Source organism: Meleagris gallopavo, chromosome 6, assembly GCF_000146605.3.
Source record: "Meleagris gallopavo isolate NT-WF06-2002-E0010 breed Aviagen turkey brand Nicholas breeding stock chromosome 6, Turkey_5.1, whole genome shotgun sequence".
NCBI classification, from domain to species: Eukaryota; Metazoa; Chordata; class Aves; order Galliformes; family Phasianidae; genus Meleagris; species Meleagris gallopavo.
In genome coordinates this window covers 12,527,845-12,542,385 of record NC_015016.2, presented here as the reverse complement: position 1 = coordinate 12,542,385, position 14,541 = coordinate 12,527,845, and the positions used below count along the sequence as shown (strand labels likewise).

General features: G+C 45.2%; 1 long non-coding RNA gene across 1 annotated transcript; it reads left to right on the top strand.

Moving 5' to 3' along the window:
- The first annotated feature begins 10,150 nt into the window (after positions 1-10,150).
- On the top strand, positions 10,151-14,114 carry LOC104911362. The gene is made up of 3 exons (XR_002115833.2): positions 10,151-11,719; positions 11,817-11,958; positions 12,339-14,114. It is a non-coding gene; the product is annotated as an uncharacterized LOC104911362 (long non-coding RNA).
- Positions 14,115-14,541: the final 427 nt, after the last annotated feature.

Below are 14,541 nucleotides of genomic sequence, written 5' to 3'. Positions count from 1 at the left end.
CCCTTCCCTTCCCTTTTCTCTCCTTTTCTCTCCTTTCCTTTTTTTTCTTTTTTCCTTTCCTAGTTACAAGGAATCTTGGCTTATGTGTCTGTGTCTACTCCCAGTAATTCTTGGATTTGTTAGCAAGTTTCTATCGATCAGAGCTGACTGAGGTCTCAAAGATAGGCTTGAATTTACTCAAAGCTAAGTTTAATTTCATGAAATTACAAAGCTGATAGAGGAAAGCAACCAAAACTGGTGGCCCCACACCAAAAGACTACAAGAGCTTGGCTATTATTAGTGGTCAGGGAATCTGTTTGCAGGAGCAACATCTCTCAGCACCTACACTGTAAGAAAAGCTTCCACCAGAGTTCTGCATGGATGGAAACCCATCATAATGGGCAATTAATACAGATCCTTGGTTTACAGACTGTTGTACTGTGACCATTTATTTGTCCAATATAGAAGCAGAGATGGACCATTAAATATGATGAATGCCTCCTTTCCTTTCTGTTTTGTGCTATCCCAAGTTTCCCCAAGCAGTACCCCTCAGATTTCATTCCTGCCTTCCCATTTACCTGCCAGAAATTAACAGAATCTGATTCAGATTTCACATATAAGCCATCCAAATCAACAATTCAACTACCCCCATACCTACTCTCCTAAATACATACTGTGAAAAGCCTGTCCTGTGGTCATATGCTATTTCAATTGGTTCCTGCATACACCTAAGGCTGTCTGTCTCATTCACACTTCCTGTCATTCCCTTTTCCAGCCCTATTCTTACCAGGTTTGTCTGAATTCTATGAACCAATCCTAAGACCATGAATAGATTTTTTTATATTCTTACCTTAAATTTACAGTTCTGTTTCTCATATTCTCAAACTCCTTGCTTTTTGAAACTTTATGTCTTTATAGAAACGTAACTCTGGATTGTGACAAATATCTTTGGGGTGTTTCTATTAGCAATATTTTGCTGTTATAAATTACTACTATTAAACATTCTGGACTGCCAAATTTTATGGATAAATGTGAAGAAAGAACCTCAACCTGTCATAGTAGTCTTGGTGAACACCTTACCAATTATTCACTCTAAAGCTACACTAGTGAGCAGAGAATAAACTGTTGGGCTCAGAGAAAGGACAGGTAGTCAGTCAGTGCATGTAACACTCACCGTGCTTCTCTTCAGTTTGTCATTTTGCAGAGGATGTGAGAGCAGATCTGGAGTTCTGCAGACTTATTGACTCACACATGGGTGAGTGTGTAAGTGCTGACTACCCTGGTCACAGATGCCTGTCTTTGGGAAAGGCCAGCAGTTAGAGCCATACAAAGACACCTCAGTGAAGGTCTGAATTTTCAAGGCACTGGACAACAATCTCTCCCACCTTTGAGGAAAGAGCAAGGCCACAGCTTGTGGCTGATTTTAGGTACAAACTCATGTGTTGTTTTTTTTTCTGGAAGGTAAGGGTCACTCACATGCATTTCCCAACTCTTCTCATTTGTTGTAGGCTGAAATTGCAACCTTTCCATGGTTGAATGAGACTGAAATTTCTGTCATTCTCAAAACTGTAGTTCTGAATGGGGTGCCAGTGACCACCTACATTTTCCCTATCAGCAAACAAAAGTTCCCCTCTTATCTTGTGGCACACATTGGTCACTGGCTCAGTACAGCAGCCAGAAGCCTTTCTCCTAGCCCAGGTGTATGGAGCAGAGGGTTCCAGAGGAGTAGAGGAGAAACTGGCTGAAGAAAGACACCTTGGTCTGCTCTGGATAAGACAGAGTCACTGAAGCCAGGAGCTTTGAAATACCGAGCTCTGAAGCTCTATCCAGAGCAAACTGATCTTTCTTAAGCATAAAACTCGGCCACGCTGAGGTGGATTTCCAGAGTGAGTAAAGAAATTTTCCTGCCAAATTTTAAGCTTTTGTTCCGAAGCACAGAACCTTTCAGACTATCTAAAGAAGAGACTGCTGTGATGGGAACAGCACATTTTTTTCTTGTAATTGTTGAGAAGCAAAACCATTTTGGCTAAAATTTTTATATATGCTCAGCCTGAGGCAATTCTTGATACACATACACAGACATCACACACCTCCAGCCTTTTACAGGCACCTGCTGTGGAAAATCTTAGTCCTAATGGCACAAGTCTGACAATGTCGTAGGCAATGGAAAATGTGGTCTAATAGTGGAAGTTACCAGGCAGCATTTAGCAGGTGAATTGTCCCAGCACCACCCAGAATTACCCCTCCACTGAGGAGCTTTGAAAAGATTCTACAATCTTATTTGCCCTTTGCAGTAATTTTCCTTTTAAAAAGCCTTGGCATGCATTTGTTCACATGAAATAACGATTTGCGGAAAGAGAGGAAGTGAAAATCCCACCCATCCTTTTCTCTCCTGGTTTATTTATTTTCCATGTGAGATTAATGAGTTTCCTGCAGCAGGGCAAGATCCGCTCACACATTGTGCAGATAAGTTAATATTTATTTCCGTTTCCAAAGGTGAGCAGACACCTTCATGTCCCCCGTTTCTTTAAAGCAGAGATCTGTGTACAGCACATCAAGTGCTGTCAAAATCAAACATCCTAAATTGTAAAACACTACTTCCATGTTGCGTGCTGCCATTGAGCCAACAGGTAAATCAGAGCTGTACTGCTCAGTGCTGACAGGAAGCTGAGTTAACTGGATTCATTTTACCAGCAGATACTTTGGAAAGAACACATAGGCTTTTTTAAAGGGCAGAGCCTGTCTTGTGCCAGGCTCAGCTGCTTGCAGTAAAGCTCATGAAGGCTGGTTTCCTACATGTTCCTCTCCCAAGTTCCCACACTCCCAGTTCCTTCCCGCGTCCCTGGTGCCATCCCTCCTCCCTGCAGCATCCCCCCTGTCCCTGCTCTGGGCAGTGAGCTGTTCTGTCTCCTCCTCTGCAGAAGCTGCAGATCATCGCTTCTGCAACCTGCCAGGTTTCACAGAGCTCCCTACTCCAAGGCTTCTCTGTCACATGCCACCAAGTTAAAGTGACCAGGAAATGGGCAGGCAGCATGAATGCAGAAGCTTTAAAAAGTTTAAAAGCGGGTCCTTAATATCAGGGCATTATATAAAATAATTATATCTAATTTTATATATATATATATGTATAAGAAATGTGTGTGACTTGGTTCTAGAGCCTGTCTAAGCAGATATTTATACTGTTATTAAACTCCTCCACGGTCAACCCCTCTGCATCAATTACAGCTTCCTTCTCCTTGGCCAAGTTCCCCTTAACAACACAGAAAATTCTTATTTTTCTTCACATGTGATTTCAAGTTCTGTATTTTAGAAGGTAAACTGGAAAAAGCAATATGAATAAGTTATAGCAGCCTACAGTACCTGGTTGGGTGCTCCCTGCTGCTGGCAGTGTGCATGAAGTCACTGCTCAGAGGAGCTGTACAGGATGTGGGGAACTGGTCCAGCTGTGGGCACACTGCAGAGACCTGCCTTCTGCAGCCAAAGAGCGAAAACGCTGTCTGATAAGAGTGAAGTTCAGTAATTTTTGCGTTTACCTAATGGCACAGCTGCAGCAGAGCAGAGAATTTGATTATTCACTAGGTATTTGATATCAAGTATAACAGAAACACTGCATCTTGTGCTTAGACCTGGCAACTGAGAGAAGCAGGAATGTCTTGGTTCAAATGTGCCTGCGCTTCTCAAAAGAAAAGAAAAAAAAAAGCCTGTGAAGTTTCCTTCCCATGAATTTACAGTGAGTACAATAACACTGGCACTTCTCTAGGGGAGCAGTCACAGTCACCGCTTTCGTTATGACGCTCCCTCTGGCACAGATAAAGAGAAAATGAGCCTCTGACTCAGCTCCAGATGTGTCCTTATCATATAACCCAGACTCAACTAGAATGAATTTTTCAAGACATATGGCAGCTGCGATTGAGAATTTAGAGCAAATAACAAGCTTTCAGTATTATTACTACATTACCTATATTGCTCACAATTTAGAAGCTTGTATTTTAAAAGCAGACCTGCTGCTTCCAGCAGTGTGACTGGTGAGTGTTGTATTATACTGCCTCATGGAGAGCATCCTGCATGTTCAAAGAGTTGCCTGGATCTCAGCCTGTGAGGAACAGTGGGAATTTGGAGCCTCTCCCTCCTCTCTCAGAAGCAACAGGCAGGAGGAAGCTTGAAAAAGACAACTCATTTCCCACTTGTCACTTTAAAAGAGAAAAAAACATAGCTGATTGCAGAAGTTCAAGGAGAAGATTGTGAAGACTTCCAGAAGCGCCTTGAGGCTCCCAGGAAGGATAAGGTCTGACAGAGCTCACAGCTGTATGAAGCCAGGCAGAGATCAAAGAGATGAAAGCACTTAGTGCCCTCCTGTTCTCCTGTCCCTGCTCACCAGTAGCACACAACTGAGAACTACTGGAGCACCTCAGTAGTGCTGTGGCCATAAAGGTACAGGCAAGGGGAGAATTGTTACAGTGACAAAGTACATGCAGTTTTTATAAGAAATACACAATATTCTGGAGATGCAACAGTGATCCACGAAGGAAGTATAAACACTTTCCCCATAATTAGCCAGTTCAACTTTTTAATTGCAGTCTTTTTGGAAATAAGTTCTTTTTAAGACATTTTACTTCTAAGATTTGAGAGTTGCAAATGAAAACCCATCTGACCTAAAAACTGCTCAGTTTACATTAGCCTTGCCTTTCAATAACCTGAAAATTTGGACTAACAGGTCTTGAAACTGCTGTGTCATGGGCTGTGAGGACTCAACATGCTGCAGCACTGCAGATACAGAGCTTGTAAGGAATAGAAGGGGAATATCATCTTAAAATCTGGATCTGTAGATCAGAAGTTTGTGAACACTGCAGTAAAAAGCTGGGTTAGACTTTACATTCTGTCTTCTGAAGAGTTTCTAAAATCTTCATATATCGTTCATCTTTTAGAATTTTCTTTCAACAAAGAGCTTCCTTTCTGCAAGGTAGAACAAACCCACATCTGATCTCCAAAGGCCATAGAAACATACCTCATATATTTGTATGGGACTAATTTCCATATACATTTTTTGCTTTGGAATTACACTCCCAGATAAGTGCCCAACTTGTGGGCTGCAGACTCTGACTATTACATTTCTTCTCCTTCCACCATCTCACTCTTGGACTTGCAGTGACCTAGCTTCAAAGAGAGAGGCAGACTTTCTTCCCTACCCACATCATTTTGTAGCTTACTGACTCGCTGTCTTTGGAACAACTGATTTAAATCCTTTCAGCCAAGAAGGGAATTAAAATGGTCTCTTATTTCCAGAGCATGAGCTCTACCTTCTAGGCTGCTGCACAAACAGCAGAAGATATTCCCTGGTGTGTTTTGAAATGAAAGTGGATGTGGTTTCTGCTGTCTTAGATAAGAAGACATGGAGCTGCTCAGCTTAGCAAGATGGCTGCATCTCTGGACAAATGTTTCTGTAGAAGTTTAGATACTGATCATGCTCAGGTGCCCATAAACTCAAGACATATAACAGGGCTTTATACCATGGTTCTCTTGGTCTGAGGCATCGCAAACTTGCCTAGGTTTTGCTCCAGGCATGTAGAGATTTCTTGTTGAAAGAAACCCCTTGAGGTGGTTCTGCCTTCCTGAGAGTGAGCCTGAGATTCCTCTCTGCCACAATAAACATAACCATGTTGTTCTTGCTTCCACCAAAGCAAGTCCTTCTTCTGAAATTTTCCTCTTGTCCTCTACCACATGTCAAAGGTCAGTGTTAAATGCCCAGTCTGGTGCAACTGCCTTTTGATGACAGTAGTAGCTCTTTCCACATTTCCCACCACCAGATGTCGAAAGGTCTCTAAATGAGACATAAAGGTTCTCTCATCTTCAGACATTCTGTAGGACCAAGGGCCCAGAAAGGCTCTTTGCACTGAAAGAATGAACCTGAAAGATGTCATAGGAGTGGAAAGTGATTGCAAAGGCAAGAGACTCCATCTCTGTGTGGGATTCCCAGCATCAAAAGCTTGGGAAATTCTGTGCCCTCTCAATGCTGGAGGTTGGACTGCAGCCTTTGTGTCCTTGATCTTTACAGAGAGGAAGGAAAAGCAATTTTCAGATCAGAATTTGTGAAGTTTCTCCTCCTTTCCAGATCTATAGGAAAGCTTACCACACAAAGAAGTAACATATTGCTAGATTTTATCTTATGGTTGGTAGGCAACCCACTGTACTTGCGATCATAGATTCATCCCACAGGCATAGAAAAGAAAAAAGAAAGTTGAAGTGGAAAATAAGCAAGTGGGAAGATTATATTTGAAGAGAAGAGACCGTAAAAAGAAAAAAGCCAAATACCCTTTCTTTCAACTGTTGCTTCTTCAAAGACACTGCTTTCAACTGCAGAGGTAAAACACTACAAAAACAGTTTTGAAATTTGGTAACTGCCAATATCCCTTGAAGCTCTTTTCCACTAATTCCAAAGTTAATATAATAATGACACTTATTTATCATTAGCTGACATTTGCATAAGTTCATTTCTCCTGGACAGGCTGCAGCTCCATAACAAATGGCTCCAGCATGGCTACACTCAGAGCTACAAGAGCCTTCAAAACCAGCCGGGAGTGGCAGGCAGGCCTGGCACTGTGCTGGAGGCGGTTTCTGGTGGGTTTCAGCCCTGTGATCCCTTTGTTGGTCTTACACAGAGCATGGCACCACCACTGACACTGGAGGGGTATCCCTTCTTCTACCCACCTGGTAGTCATGCTTATTGTCAAAATAATTCTTCTTCAGAAGCCACTCACATCCTCAAAGCACCAAACTTCTAATTTGCAAAAATAAAAATAAAAATAGGAAATGAAATACCAGTGGAATTTACCCTTTTGTAAAGAAAACAAGGTCTCATAGAAAGTAGGAGCTAAATGGGACTTAGCTAACACAGGGCCCTTCAGCAGATTGCAATGTCTAGTTACACGCACTGCATTTTACTCATGGTGCAAAGAACCATTGTAGCCTAAGCACACAACTGAATAAAACATGCTGGGCAGCTTTTGGCAATGAGGAGTCTGGTTCTCATGCTCAGAAACAGAAAGAAATGTTTCTCTTTCCTAGCTGCTGTAATTGGTTTTCCCTAGTCACGGAACGAAGAGAACCGCTGTTATGCAAAAGTTATGAGCAAATACTGACCACTTCCTCTTTGAATTCCTGTTGCCATTTTTCCCATCCGCCGTATTCCTTTTTTCATAACTCCTTCTGATAGCATAAATGCTTGTCTTAACAAGAGGGCAAATATCAGAGAAGAAACTGCCCAAGTCAAGGTTCACTTCTATACTAACAGTGTTTCAGAATTGTGCTGAGATGAGGCAGGGAGATCTGGCACCACAGGATGTGAAGCCCTGAAATGCAGGATATGAGGATCCCTGCTGGGCAGTTCTCACTATTGCCTGACATATCAGATGCTGCTGATCAGCAAATCAAAGGAACAGCCAGTTTTGTCTCTGACTGCTGAGATATAGGAGAGAGATACAAGAAAGGTGCAAGCTTGTGGCTTTGCTGCAAAAGTCTGTGATGGGGAATGTTCACATGCATGGGATAAAACTGAATGGGTCTATGACAATATGACAAGGACGCAGAACTCCACAGTTACTGTGTGGAGATTTGCATCTGTATTTGCTGCTGTGGAAAACATGAAATATGAAGGAACAACTCTGGAAAATAAGAGATTTCCAATCTTTGCCAACTTCCATCTCTGCCAAGGGCAGCAGTGAACACTTTTGCCCAAGCAGTGACCATTACAAACAAGCCGTGGCACAGAAGAATCAAAACTGGCACCAGAGAGTCTCAGAAGCACCTCTTCCCCACAGACCTGTGGCTCCTGTAGGAAGAAAGCCTGATATATGTAAGCAGGCTGAGGCACAAAGCCCTGGGATGCCTTGAGAGCAGCCCTGGGGAAGTGCTGAGCTCTCACCCTTGCAGCTGTGCAGAGGACAGAAAGATGCAGATAAGGTTGCTCAGGTTGGACTGCATGAGAGCCCACACTGGACAAGTTGGGCAGTGGCCAGGCTGTGATTTTCTCTCCTCTCATCACCCTCAACAGTGCTAGTGGCCAATTGTGCAACAGAGGCATGGCTCTCCTAATAAAGTATGTCCTAACTTGATCGGTGCAGTGTTTACCTCCTGATGAGCTGCCCCTCTTCTAGCTGACGGAAGCAGTAGGCTGTATTCTTGCAGCTCTTCTTACAGCAGTTCCAGCACAGAACATGGAAAAAACCTCAAATGCAAAAAGACGCTGAACCTGTGAAAAAAAAAGCTGAGCTGCTGCCATCAGGCTGCCTGCTGCTGTAAAACCTGATTTGAAACCTGCCTCTGCACTGCCAGCAGGCAGCTGGAGGAATGAAGCAGCCACTGGTCTAAGCAAGGACAGATTGCAAAAGGATTTTAGGTACCTCAACAGCAGGTGGACATCCCTCAGGACTTCTAAAAGCTCCCAAGAATTAAGGATGGATTTTGTTGAGCAACACCTCTATGATTGCAGCCTTGAGCCAAAAGGCAGTACTACAGGAACTGAAGTGCAAAAGATGAACATTTAAAATGTACTCGCTGTGATCCCAGAAACAGCAAAGGAAGTGTCAAATCAGTAAGGGATGAGGAATCCCAGGCAGCAAAGGAATCCACAGGGTGTTGGTGGGATGCTGCGGCCTCTGGAAGGAACGAGCAGGTTGCACATTCCTACTCTGCCCTAGCATTTGCTGTTTGCTTATTATAAACATAGTTAAATCAGAAGTGTAATTCAAGAGAGCAGAACTTGGTCTGCTGCGAGCAAGACTTACAGCTTGTTGCCTGTGACCTTTCTGCACTCCTGAGCTATTTCCTGGATTTACTTGCAGGTTTTGGGAGCCCATTCACAATAGTTCTGTCCAAGGCTTATTTATCTCACTCCTTAATGGGTGTTCACAGGAACATTGCACCTATGGGGCATCTTCTGTGCTTTTTAGCAAGATAAGTAAGAGTAAGGATTTTTACTTCATGGTTTACAATTTGAGTTAAACATCACAATTACAGATATATTTTTAAAATGATGTATCATACACTCCCCCAAATCTGAATCTTTTTTTCTTTTTGAATGGAGTTAGTTGCGTGGATTTTTGGTATCTGTCTGCTGGATCACCTTTTGGAGGTGCCAAGTCTATCCCCCCATTGACTCTAGAGGGAAGCAAAGACAAGCCAGCTTCTAAGTCAGACCTCTCTCTATAATTAGGTGAGATGGATGCAGGCCTTACTGTAAGCCATATGCTTCAATTACCCTTTCTGTTTAAAGGACACAGCAATTCTGCCCTCCCTGGAGTGCCCTTAAGTAAATTTTGTGCAACATAACAATGGATGAAAATTCCAAAAGTATTTACAACACTCATGAACAAGAGCAGAAAATAAGGTTGGTATGAAACATTGCATTTGCTTATTCATACATATGTTGAATCTTTTAAAATGATTGGTCCCTTCCTAAGTTCTGTTCTCCCTGTAGGGCTTTTTGAGAGCATGCTCCATCTCAGTTCTCTTGCAGAGAGAGGCTTTGCAGGGAGACCTGGACAAATAGGATGGCAGGGCAGTCACCAACCGCTTTCGGTTTAACAAGAGCAAGTGTCAGATTTGGCACCTGGAACGGGGCAGCCCCAGATTACATGCATGGACGGGAAGATGAGAGGCTGGAGGGCAGCCCCGCAGAAAGGGACCCGGGGGCTCTGGATGATGGCAAGGTGAATGTGAGCCAGCAGTGTGCCCTGGCAGCCAAAGGGCCAACCGTGCCCTGGGGTGCACCAGGCACAGCTCTGCCAGCGAGTGAGGGAGGGGTTATCTGCTCTGCTCTGTGCGGCCTCAGCTCCAGCACTGCGTGCGGTTTGGCCCAGCAATATATGGACATAAAACTATTAGAGAGCATTCAAAGGAGATGGTGAAGGGTGTGGAGGACAAGATGTGTGAGGAGCAACTGAGGTACCTGGGTGTGCTCAGACCAGAGCAGAGGAGCTGAGGGGAGATCTGATGGCGGCTGCAGCTCCTCACAGGGAGCGGAGGGGCAGCGCTGAACTCTGCTCTGTGTGACAGCGACAGGGCCCGAGGGAACGGCATGGAGCTGTGTCAGGGGAGGGGCAGCTGGGGTCAGGGAATGGTTCTGCACCAGAGGGCGGTGGGCATGGAACGGGCTACACAGTGCTGTGGGCACGGCCCTGAGTGCTGGAGTTCAAGGAGCATCTGGACGTTGCGTTTGGGTTTGGGTGGTGCTGTGAGAGTTGGGGGCTGCACTCAGTGATCCATGTGGGTCCCTCCAACATGGGATATTCTCTGACTCTGATTCAGTTGTTTGAAATTGCAAATCTCAAGAAACAAACAAACAAAAAGCCAAAAACATACAAGCAAGAGCGCGGCACGGTAACCCGCCCGACCCCGCTTATCTGCCCCCACATCCCGCGCACGGCCCCGCAGCGCCGCGGCTCCCTCACTCCCTCTGCTGGCGGGCGGCAGCGCGGCCGGACATGCGCAGTGGCGCTCCTGACGAGTTATGGCGGAGCCGCGGGGAGCGGCGGGGCGGGCTGGTGGAGTCGGGTCGTGCTGCCCTACGGCGACGTGATATGGCAGGACACAGAAATAGATGCGCGGGTGGGACAGGGCGGTAGGGACGGGTCATAGGTTCACTGGTGTCATTGGCGTTAGTTCTGTCACACCACAAATACGTACTGTTTCTCACCAGTGCGTAATGGATTTGAAGCTTTCCTCACAGTCGTCTGCACGAGTTCTTCTGCAGATGTACGTTTTGTAAAATAAATGCTGAAGGCAGCAGAGACATGCTGTGAGTGACCAGGTAAATTGTTTGATCTGCTCGGCCGATTGCAGTCAAACTGAACATCAGATTTTATTTCTTCTTAATGAAGGAGAAGCAGGGGAAGAGCGAGCCCCTAAAACAGCAGTGGCTGCAACCCTGCTCCCCTCAGAGCCAGTGCTGCCCATGGGGAATGTGCTCGAAATCCCATCTGTGTTTCCAAACTGATGTTAAATTATTGCACACATCTCGGTATTTGCTGTGCATGGATGTATCTTCTGTTGGGAAACAACACATTGCAGCGATGGAAGATAACCTGAATTCTTCCATCCCGTTAACTGCAGGAGGTCTTCTGCCCGAAGGGCCGTGTCTGGCAGGCAGGCTGGTTGGGCATCACAGCTCAGCGCTGGGGTTTCAGTGACCTGCATACAGCTGCTGGCTGCGGCTGAGCCGGATGGAGCCATGGCTGTATGGCTGTATTGGAGACTGAAGTGAGCCCAGTTGGGAAGGAGTGGCAAAACACCCCATTGCGACCAGCCCAGAGGCTCCATGCAACCTTGGTATAGATCACCTCACAAGAAGACACCTCAAGGTGTCATTTGGTTTAACCTGGCAGGCATCTAAGCACCACACCTTTTAGTCCCCAGCAAATGTAAGGCAGAATTACAGAAAATAAGCTTTTTAATCCCCCATAAGTTCAGCGTGCCTTGTGCACCTACTGCAAAGGGAAACTCAGAACTGGATTTTAGAATGAGGTTTTTGGAAGCATAGAGCCTGCAGCTGAACACTGCTCTGGGGAGTGGGGGAGGGAGGCAGTGCCTGCAGGTCTGAGGCATCACCTCGCTGTGTTCTACCTTAGGCTGCAGAACTGACATCAGTCTGTTTTCTCTTGGAATGCTTGATTTCGTGGTTGAATGGCTGAGAGCTGATCCAGATACCATGGCCTCCTCACAGTTAGAGAATCACAGAATCATTAAGGTTGGAAAAGACCTCTAAGACATCTGGTCCAACCACCAACCAATCACCACCATACCCACTAACCATCTCCCTTATCTCCCTTTGCTTCCAAATCCAGACAACAACTGCATGATGAGAACACTGGCAATGCTGGAGTGCTACTTGGGCACCAGCTGCTGCAGCCCCACTGCCCCAGAGGGCCAACAGGGTCACTGTCGCTGCTGCAAGGAGCTTGGCACAGAAGAACATCCCTGGAGCAGGTGGGTGGCCGTCAGCCCTGCATGGCACCTGGTACTGTGACCAGCACCGCTGCCATGAGGATCCCCAAACAGACAGAACAAAACTTGCTTTCATGGGGCCACTGCATCTCCTGGCTAGAATGAAGGTCAGGCACAAATTACAGCTTTGATTCCCTAGGGATTCCTGCCTCTCACTGTGTTTTGGCAGCTTAAGGCCTCTTTGATATTTGAGCGAGGCCTTTCCCTTAGCACATCTGATCCTGATTACGGTTTATGGCAATGGTAATTCTTTACCTCCCCAAGGCAGCAATTTTGAGAAGAGAAAGGGAAAACAAGTACAGTGTGATAGTTTAGGAGAGGGGCACATTGCACAGGATTTTAACCATTTCTCTGTTTTACAGCCATAGCTCTTTACCACTATCGGTACCAGACCCTTCCCATGGCAACATCCCATGTCCAGCAGTGAAAGTGCCTGGAGGCAGAAAAAGTTAGGTTATCTATTTATGTATCCAGACATTGAGTTCTGAACAACAAAGCTGTGGCTTCGGTAGATTTTTTGTCACTTTCTGCTTCCTGGTGAGCACAGAGTGAGCAGGCGTTGGTAAGTGGAAAAGCTTTTCTTACTGCAGTGAAGAGCCCAGGTCCCACTCGGTACCACCATCACCTCTCTCCTGCTTCAGACTTGAAGGGGAGGTTTGCTCTGAGTCTGGCAAGCACCGAGTGCATCTGAGACAATATGGAGGTGGCAGAAAATAGCAGTGCTGATTTGCTTTTGTGATACGTCAGGGCAGTGTGTGATACAGGCACTTTGGCACACAACAGTGGGTTTCTCATGCCTGTTCCTAACGTGCTTCGTTCCCTTGTTGCTTTGGCTTCTCTGCCTTAGTTACACCGTGAGCTCCCCAGGTTCACTGAGGCTCTTCAGAGGCCATGCAGGGGCTTTACAGTGTGGAGGGCCACTCCTGAAGCTGGCACCATCAGCTTGCCCTGAGACAAAATATCACAATTCACAAAAGCACTAGAAGCACGAATCACAAAATGATTCCATTACCTGTCAGCACTATAAATGCCTCCAGTTAGCAGAGGCCTGTGCTGGGTATGGTTCTTTGGTGAAGGTGATCATAAACACCTCTCAGGGAAGTGAGGGAAGTGCACTGTATTTGCCCGTGGAGCTACCAAGAAACGGAGCAATTAATAAAGGACACTTCTAACATTTTTGCTGAGAAAAGGACATTCTGTAAATCCCAGTCCATAACCCTTTCCAAAAAGTAATGCAAAACTGTCACAGCGCAGGAGGGGAATGAAGCAGCACCAGCTTTCAGTATTGCTGTGATGTAGTGAACCTCCTCAGGGAGCGTTTTACAAGCCAAAATTTCTACTCAGTTGATGCTAAGGAAGGGTTCAACATGGGATTTTCCCCCTTTCCATTAGCATTTTAATTAGACTTTCATATTATCTTGGGTTGTACAGCTTGCGAGGAATACCTTGTGAAGGAAAAAAACTTTATACCTGTATCTCCCTGTGTGTTTTCTTTGTGTGAAACAAGCAGAAATTTGAGAGCCCAGGTGGGCAGCGGGGACCCCGACTCAATGGTAACACTGCAGCCCGCAAGCTGCATCTCGTGCTCATAAATCAGCCCAATTATTCTAATGAGGAGAGCTGGGTCCCTCTGCTTCGAGCCCTGCTGGTTTACTGAGAGAGGAGAGCAAATAATAGAGAACAATGGCAGCTTTTGGGTTGGGGGTGGGCAAAGGGATGGGGGACAATGGGCGATGCTTCTCACCACTGCCACTTCAGGAGGGCAGCAGGGCGGCTCTGCATGAGCCCCGGCTGTTATTCCAGGTCAGAACGGAAAGTGGTTCCTTTTCTTGCTCTGTATTAGTTTAAGTTTTCTTGCAATGGTGAAAATTAGAAACTTGTTTTTCTGCAATGTCAACGCAGGTTCTTATTTACTCCGTGAATCTGGGAGCTGAAGCTCCAAGAAAACCACAAACTACCATGAGATTTATTAATGAAAGATGAGAGCCAAAATTACAAGCGGCCCCATTCTTTGTTTTCTATGTTTTCATCCTGGTCCCTCCTATTGTCCCCTCTCAGCGATGACTGAAACAAATCATTCAGGTCTAGATCTCTTATTATGACACTCACAGAGCCTCCTTGCTATTGTTTTGGCCAAATTAAAAACATTTGTCAGGAGTAATTGTGGAATGGCATAAAAATTCATCTCTATTTTGCTGACGAGGACTTAATTACTTCTATTCTATTGTGATAAGTTATGTACTGACTTCAGATATTTTTTTAATACAAAACATTTTTTAAAATGGCCAGTTCTGGCAGTCCTTGTGACATTCGCCTCTCAGGAAAATTCTTCTTGATCTCTCGGGATGTTCTCAACAGCTTATCCCTCTTTTCTAATGTCAGTTTTCCCAAAATGTCTTCTTATTCCTGCCCCACACACAGCTTAAGTTGTGTCCATATTTTCAGCCTTTCAGGCTCCAAAGAAAGTCCTGTAATTAGCAGATAAACCTTCTCTTTGGTCATCAATCCCCTCTGTGTTCCCTGTGTTGATTTCAGTGAGCTAAATGCATTGAGATATTTGGAGAT